Source organism: Aotus nancymaae, unplaced genomic scaffold (assembly GCF_030222135.1).
Source record: "Aotus nancymaae isolate 86718 unplaced genomic scaffold, 86718_ANA_hifiasm-v0.15.2.pri h1tg000011l, whole genome shotgun sequence".
Classification (NCBI taxonomy): Eukaryota; Metazoa; Chordata; class Mammalia; order Primates; family Aotidae; genus Aotus; species Aotus nancymaae.
In genome coordinates this window covers 28,170,449-28,178,076 of record NW_026988422.1, presented here as the reverse complement: position 1 = coordinate 28,178,076, position 7,628 = coordinate 28,170,449, and the positions used below count along the sequence as shown (strand labels likewise).

Here is a 7,628-nt window from a genome sequence, read left to right as displayed (position 1 = left end):
AGCAGTGAAAATCCTGACTAAATTGGAAAGGATCACTGGAGTCTGACTTTCCAGGCTGTATTTCCTCTGGAAGATGTAAACTTTGTAACTAAATCCCATTTTTGCATGACACCAGGAGCTAGAAGTCTGAAATCAAAGTGTCAGTAGGGTTGGTTTCTTATGAGGGCTATGTGGAGAGTACGTGTTCAGGCTTCTATTCTTGCAGATGGCCATTTGCTCCTGTGTCTTTCTATTGTCTCCCCTTTAGGCACCTCTGTGTCTTTGTCCAAGTTTATTCTTTTTCTTTCTCTATGGCCTGAGATGCTGGATTTCTTCAATACACATCAGATCAAATTGAAGAAATGCTACTTATCATGAACTTCTTTTTTTTTCAAGACAGAATCTTGCTCTGTTGCCCAGGCTGGAGTGCTGTGGTGTGCTCTCAGCTCACCACAGCTTCATCCTTCCAGGGTTGAGCGATCCTCCCACCTCAGCTTCCCAAGTAGCTGGGACTACAAGCATGCACTACTGTGCCTGACTAATTTTTGTAATTTTTGGTAGAGATGGAGTTTCACCATTTTTCCTAGGCTGATCTCGAATTCCTGTGCTCAAGTGATCCACCCACTTTGACTTCCCAAAGTGCTGAGATTACAGGTGTGAGCCACCGCACCCGGCTACGAACTGTTGCTTTCAGCCTAGCTGGAGTTCTGGACCCTCCTCAGGGACCTACAATTAGCTTTACCTCAGTTATGTCCCTCCAGTTCTCTTTCTGTTTTCCTGGCTGAACACATATCCCTCTTTGAACAGAAAAATGACTATCTCATCATGTCTTCTCCATGTCCTCCTCGTTTATGTTTTTCTTCTCCATGATGGGGTTTAAGCAGAGCTACTCAAAGTTTACAATGGATAAGGAAAATTGGGTTGTGTATAAAAATACATATTCCTGTCTTTGTCCTTGTAAACTTAGGGTATGGCTCCACAACCTTAATTTATGACACATACTACATGTCTGATACAGATGGCTTGCAGACCATTCTTGTATAAACATTGTATAAAACAAGGTTTTAGTGATAAACTCATGCTTTGAACTTTTAATATTTTTAATATTTAAAACTGAATGCTTAGAACAAGAAAATGTTAAAAAACCTTTTTTTCTTAAATGCTTATTTATTGAAAATTAAATTTCTGACTCTCAAGATTATTACCTCTGCTAGATATTTTCAAAATCTGTCTAAAATTTTAAAATCCAGCAAATTGGGCCTTTATTCTTTTGTGTTATCTCTTCTCACATTCACTGTACATAAGCTTTTCTTTCTGCCTGAATGATGAAGGAAAAGATAGAAGAATTTTTTAAAACCTACAGAGTTTATTATTATATATTATCAGGCTACATCCTCACCTACATATGTATGTAGTGTGTGTGTATGTGTGTGTGTGGCGAGGGCAAGAGAGAGAGAGGAAAAAGTGGAATTTGGGAGTAGATCTGAGGTACAGTGCATAAAGAGAACTGTATATGAAACTCTTCACAACTAATTTGGAATCTTGGCTCTACTATTTTTCATTTGGGCCAAGTAGGAAAATCATTTGATTTATCTTAGTTTCAGTTTTCTTCCACTGAACTTTAAGATTCTTTTGGAATGGAACTGTGTTTTACTTTATATCTCTTTAATCTGGCACATTGTAGAGAAACTGTCATTACTGAATGAATAACTGAGTAACATCCTAGCTATCAATACAAGGCATTACAAGGGTTCATTTCACTGCCAATTAATTTCTGTTCAGTCCAAAATACTGTGTTTAAGAAATGAGCCTCAATTTGGCCTGGTCTTCTTTTCAGAAGCTGTATGTGCCAGTCTTCAGGAATACACCGACTTCCTGGCTGCTTTTGCAAATATTAGATTGCCCTCCTCTGAATTCCAGTAGAACTTACTTCTTGTACTCGTGATTTAATATGTGGCAATATGTTATTTTATCAATTTAGGTCACATTTTTGGATATATCTCTTTCTCTTTATGAAACGCTCAGCTCCTTAATGACAGAGACCATACAGTATGCCTCTGTTTTCCACATTACCAACAAAGGGCTCCTTTCTTACGAGGTGCTGAGTATGTTCTTGTATTTAAGAATAATAGTAATGACAGAAAGTTAAACTAATGTACACAATTCTTTCACAAGAAAATTATCCGGATATAATTCTGTCAGATGAAGACATGTAGACTCACAGAAGTTCAATGACTTGAAATATACTCACAACCAGAAAGAGGCAATCACTCAGTCGTTCAGATTCTGATTCCAGGGCTGTTTCCACTACACCATGATAAATAAGGTCTCTGTTTTGTTTTCAACATTAGGACATTTGGTATGAAGTTGTTAGATCTGACATGAATTTGTTTGTAATAGGATTGAGATACCCTGAACCAGGTCACCAGGGTATTTTGTATAATTTTCCTTTGCTTGATGGCTTTAAAAGGAGGATCAACACCTGCCTTTTAGGGCAGGTTTAGGCATCATCTTGCCAAAAAGAAAGAAATTAAGTACATGTTTTTAAAGATTCCCTTGGGTTCTATAACCAAAGGAATCTTGGTTCTTGTAACTTAGTTATATTTACTTTTTCAACTCTGAATTCTTCCTGTTCCTGAACATTTTGTAAATATTATGCAAGTCTAAGGTTAAATTAGCAGTGATGAGTCGAATTTGGGACGTCAGGGAAGGTAGAAATCAAGTTACCACGCAGAAGAGCTCAGTATACATGTCACTACTAATAAGATGAGAAGGAATAACAACACAATATTAATCTTCATGTCATGCTTCAACACAGGATTTTTCATTCACTCTGACAAATTTTAGATTTTAAACAAATGAGTAGAAGTTTGTGAAGAACCCTGAGAACTTGGAAGTGTCTTTGTTGTTTGCCTCCGTCCACCTCCATTCCGAGTCTTCTTTACCTTGAACATTACTTCATTTAAATTCTTAACTCCCTTTCCAACCATTTTTACTCATTTGTTGTTAATATGCAGATTACAATGGCCGGTGTTCAGCAGAACATTTATCATTCAATGCAGCAACTTGAGGAGTTTTGAAAAGCAAAGCATGTGGAACCCCATTAACAGATAAAGAACACAGGATTGAAAGAACCGAAGGACAAATTGTTTATTTCAGTACATCTCGTATAGCAACACATTACCAGAGGCAATAGGTACTAAAGATCAGATCAGCATCAGAAGGGCTAAATGATATTCATTTGCCATCTTCACCAAAATAATAAGATTGCATGGAAAAATTTTGTATTTTGAATGTCAAAGATAATTTTAATAATGTGATTTCTTTGACCCACAGTCTAAGGCAAAACCTTATCCCAGAAGATAATAGAGGTGATATGAATTAGAGGACTGTAGCCAGTTATGGAAAAAAAAGCAGAACCTTTTAAATACTAACAGATAAAACAGGCAGTTCAATGCCGATAAATGCAGAATAATGATGCTTTTGATGGGTCTTTATCACAGAAGGCCATGTTCTTCATAAATTATGAGCTATAAAAAAATTTCAGTCAAAAGACAAGTCTGTTTGTATCATCAATGAATGATGAGAAATAGAGAGACAAAAACTAAATAGGAATGCATAAAATGAAAACTGCTTGATGACTTTATCAGCCAAGTTTCTACACTGAAAAATATAGAAAAACAAAAGACTACCCAGAAAAAACATTCAAAGACAACCCAAAATGACACAAATACTTTTACTTTGAAAACATGAAACTGTTTTTGTGTATTTGTGTGAAAAATTGTGGTTGAACTAACGACTACTGAAGTCAATTTCAAATGTAGATGTTTTTAGTATTTTCTTATCTCAGAGCATCTAAAATGTATATTTTAGATGTATATTTGAAGTGATATTTAATGTGGATTGACATTCATTCTTTATCTGAAGGATGTATCTCAATATATATACATATGTGCTCCTGAATATTTTGTCACAATTATATTTAAAAAAAGTTGGCTAGTGATTTTTTTTGGGTGGGGGGGTAAAAATTATAAATTGAATTTGAGCTTCTGATTGATGTATTTTATAAAATTTAACTTTTAGCTTTCTGGTGATGTTTTTGTAAAGAGAAAACAGAATGTGTTTGAGCTTCCGTTATATATTTTTTTCTAAAATATAATATTTATTACCATTACCAGTTCAGATTTGTAATATTTACCATCAAGAAATATGGATTAAATTTGCCGATTATGTTTCTGGACACTGGTTCTAATATTTCAGGTATTATATCTATAAGTATTAACCTGCATGTGGTATCACTTACAGATCATTATTTGGTACTGAAAGTGGTAACAATTCATCAAGTAATGCTTTTCCTATAACATGCGACTTTATTAATATATCGTGATTCATCTTTGATCTTTATTAACATATTATGATGGATCGAGGTAACCACTCTTATACACTAACACTAAGAATCAATATTATTTGGAGGAAGATATTTAAAAAAATAAGAAAGCAACGTGTCTTAATGACATGGGCCACGGTTCAAGAACCAAGAGCCCTAGGACCTGCCTTAACAAACAAGCTGTATAACCCTAAGAATGTGCTATTTTTGCCTCAGCATCTTCAAACTTAAAATAAGGAGGCTGAGTAACTAAATTGTATTTGAGTTTTACAGCCTTATGTTTTCTGTCGGTATATTTTTTTGTGACTCCTTTGCTTTGTCAGTACTTAATTCTACTTTTAAAATTTATTTTAACTTGTCTACTAACATCAAAAACAGTTGTCGTTTGAAACTGACAGGTGTTCGGGAGAAAAGTGTTCAAATCACCAAAAGCCTTTTCCAGCCCCCTCACACTGTTCTGATCTACCTCCAGAACTCAGAGTCACTACTTCCAGGGGACATAGTGTTGAGGAGCTTTCTTATCCCTCCAGCCTGCAGGAGTGGAAAAAGACTGAAGACCATTGGCCTTCACAGAGAGCCTTCTCTAAGGACACAAGTGCTTGTCAAGCGTGTGTTCAGGGAAACATCTCTTTGGGAGACACTGTGTTCTTCTTAGCATTACTTGTACCTCTTAAGACTCCCACAGTAAGTCAGGGACAACAACCAACAACTTTATTTTTTAACGACATTATTTAAAATTCTGTGTTGCTGACATTGATCCTCTCTTTTTCTTACTACACTTCACGTCCTCTCAGTTTCTAAGCTGCTTTAGAAAGATTCCATATTTCATAATTATTTTGTTGAGAGCAACAGAAACGGGCTTTGACTAACAAAAGCAAATTTATTGGAAGAATATAGTGAGCTCAAAGAATGTATAGGAGCCTGGAGACCTGGCCTTGAATGCATGGGAATCAAGGCAGTGCTGGATAGAAGAGAGCAAAAATCACAATAGTGGTCTGTTAGCAATGAAGGTTGACTCTAAGAAAGAGAAAGCAAAACATTTTCTCTCTTTTTATTGTGTTACTTTACATTCAGATTCCTGACAGTGGACATCCAGTGAAGGATCCTGGATTTCTGTTAGAAAGGCATGGAGGCATTGGGTAGACATTAAAAAGACACATATTCTTGAATGTTCATATGAGCATCTTTGAAGCTCCTGCAAAGCAGTGTCTAAGAATAGCTACATATTTAATATCTTCTTTCAATCAATTGAGTTGATCGCTCTTCCTACTACCTTTTTTTTTTAAGTATGAGTTACCTTCATTTATGATCCCAATTTCATTCTGATCATTGTTTCTCTTAGAAAAGTACAGGTATCCCTCTGAAAAAACCAACTATGTAATTGTGTTTAAAGTCAGTTCTCCATTATGGTGAAAGGGGAGTTTAAATATCCAAACATTAAACTGGGCAAACTTCTATTAAAATAGGAATTATATGATAAATTAACACTTAAAATCCCTAAGAGTATTGCTACATAAACTAATGCATAAGGTAGTTTCAAGTTAAAAATATGATAAAGGAATAAAATGTGGGGGTATCATCAAGTGAGATTGCTGTTTGATGTTTCAGATGAGCTCATATATTACCCTGCATCTAATGCTTTCACAAAATGATGGTATTTTTCACCTGCTTTCTGATCTCTTTCTGATAGAAATAGCCTGGCATCTTTTTCCTACATCAGCTCCGTTCATGTATTGAACTTTAATGATATGTTTTTCTCCCACTCCTCTAACAATTTCCACTAGATTTAGCTACTTTTTAAGGAGCTTCTATGTTTCTTATGGCACTCTATTATTTTCTTTGATCATCTAGTCCTTTTTTCTTACCTTAGGGACATTTTCATTTGCAAAGATCCACCCAGATTGTACTCAGCACAAATTCAGTCATGTAGAAAACTCCTACATGTGAAATCTGATGGCCAAATAATTTGTTAGCCTTGAAATTGAAATTTGCTAACTTTTGACATGATTCTGATAAAAATTAGAAATGATGTGAGTTCCCCCCCACCAATACTGGACTTTTCAGGGGTTTGCTATACAGCTGGTGGGTTTTCCAGCTCTAGCTCCCTTCCTTTCCTCCTGCTGCCTCTTTAGACTATTTCCATCCATCAGACATGCCTTTAGGGATAACAAGAGAAGGTGAGATGAAACGTAAGCCTGTCCATTTTGTTGTTTGGTTGCAGTTCTGGTTAGCAAGAAAGTAGAGGGTTTGTTGAAGAGAAAAGATGAAATGTGGAAATTATTGGATAAATTGAAACCAGGGAATTAGCTTGGGAAGTTGTTGATTTATGCAACCCATGCTCCCATTTGCATAGATAATTGAGTTAGCTTTACAAGAGTTTAGAGTCCCCTCACTCATTGATATTTTATTCATGAGTTATTGCCCTTAAAAATATGTAATCATAAAAGAAGTCCTCAAAGGAAACCCACCCTCTGAAATGAGACTCACAACCATTACACTGATGATCTAAAAGGCACACTTGCCTCCTTCAGTTTATGATGGTATCATTGCCTTGGCCACAATATCTTTTTTGTTCATTTAAATGGCATAGGAATAAATGCTACTTGAATTGTAGTTTGTACATTAATAGGCACAACATAAAACCAAATTACAAGGCTGTACTCTTCCTCAAGCTGTTAGCTACCTCTAATGTTTTTCTGTGGCAGTGACAGATGCTCTGATACCTATGTAACCTCCAGAACAGGAGTTTAATGAATGTCGTATTTATACAACTTTGGAAACCTTGAAATTAGTAAGATTTATTTTTGTGATGTTTTAGAGTAAGAAGTTAGCATTTCTCTAAAGACAATCATTTCTTAACATTTTAATTCATATCTTATGGAAAAATCTCAGGAGTGCTTAAAACCCTGTTGAAGAAAGAAAAACCAAGGGCAGTTCAAACAGAAATGTAAAGAGGTAAAAAAGAAACATTTAGGCAGCCAAAAACATGGAAAAAAAGCTCATCATCACTAATCATTAGAGAAATGCAAATTAAAACCACAATGAGATACCATCTCACACCAGTTAGAATGGTGATTATTAGAAAGTCAGGAAACAACAGATGCTGGCAAGGCTATAGAGAAATAGGAATGCTTTTACACTGATGGTGGGAGTGTAAATTAGTTCAAGCATTGTGGAAACTGTGGGAATTCCTCAAGGATCTAGAACCAGAAATACCATTTGACCTAGAAATCCCACTACTGGGTATACATTCGAAGGATTA

The 7,628-nt window shown here is 35.6% G+C and overlaps 1 non-coding gene across 1 annotated transcript; it reads right to left on the bottom strand.

Annotated features, from left to right (window-relative positions):
- Positions 1-294: 294 nt before the first annotated feature.
- On the bottom strand, positions 295-359 carry LOC135274462 (small nucleolar RNA SNORD37). Its single transcript, XR_010342286.1, has one exon. It is a non-coding gene; the product is annotated as a small nucleolar RNA SNORD37 (small nucleolar RNA).
- Between the last annotated feature and the right edge of the window lie 7,269 nt (positions 360-7,628).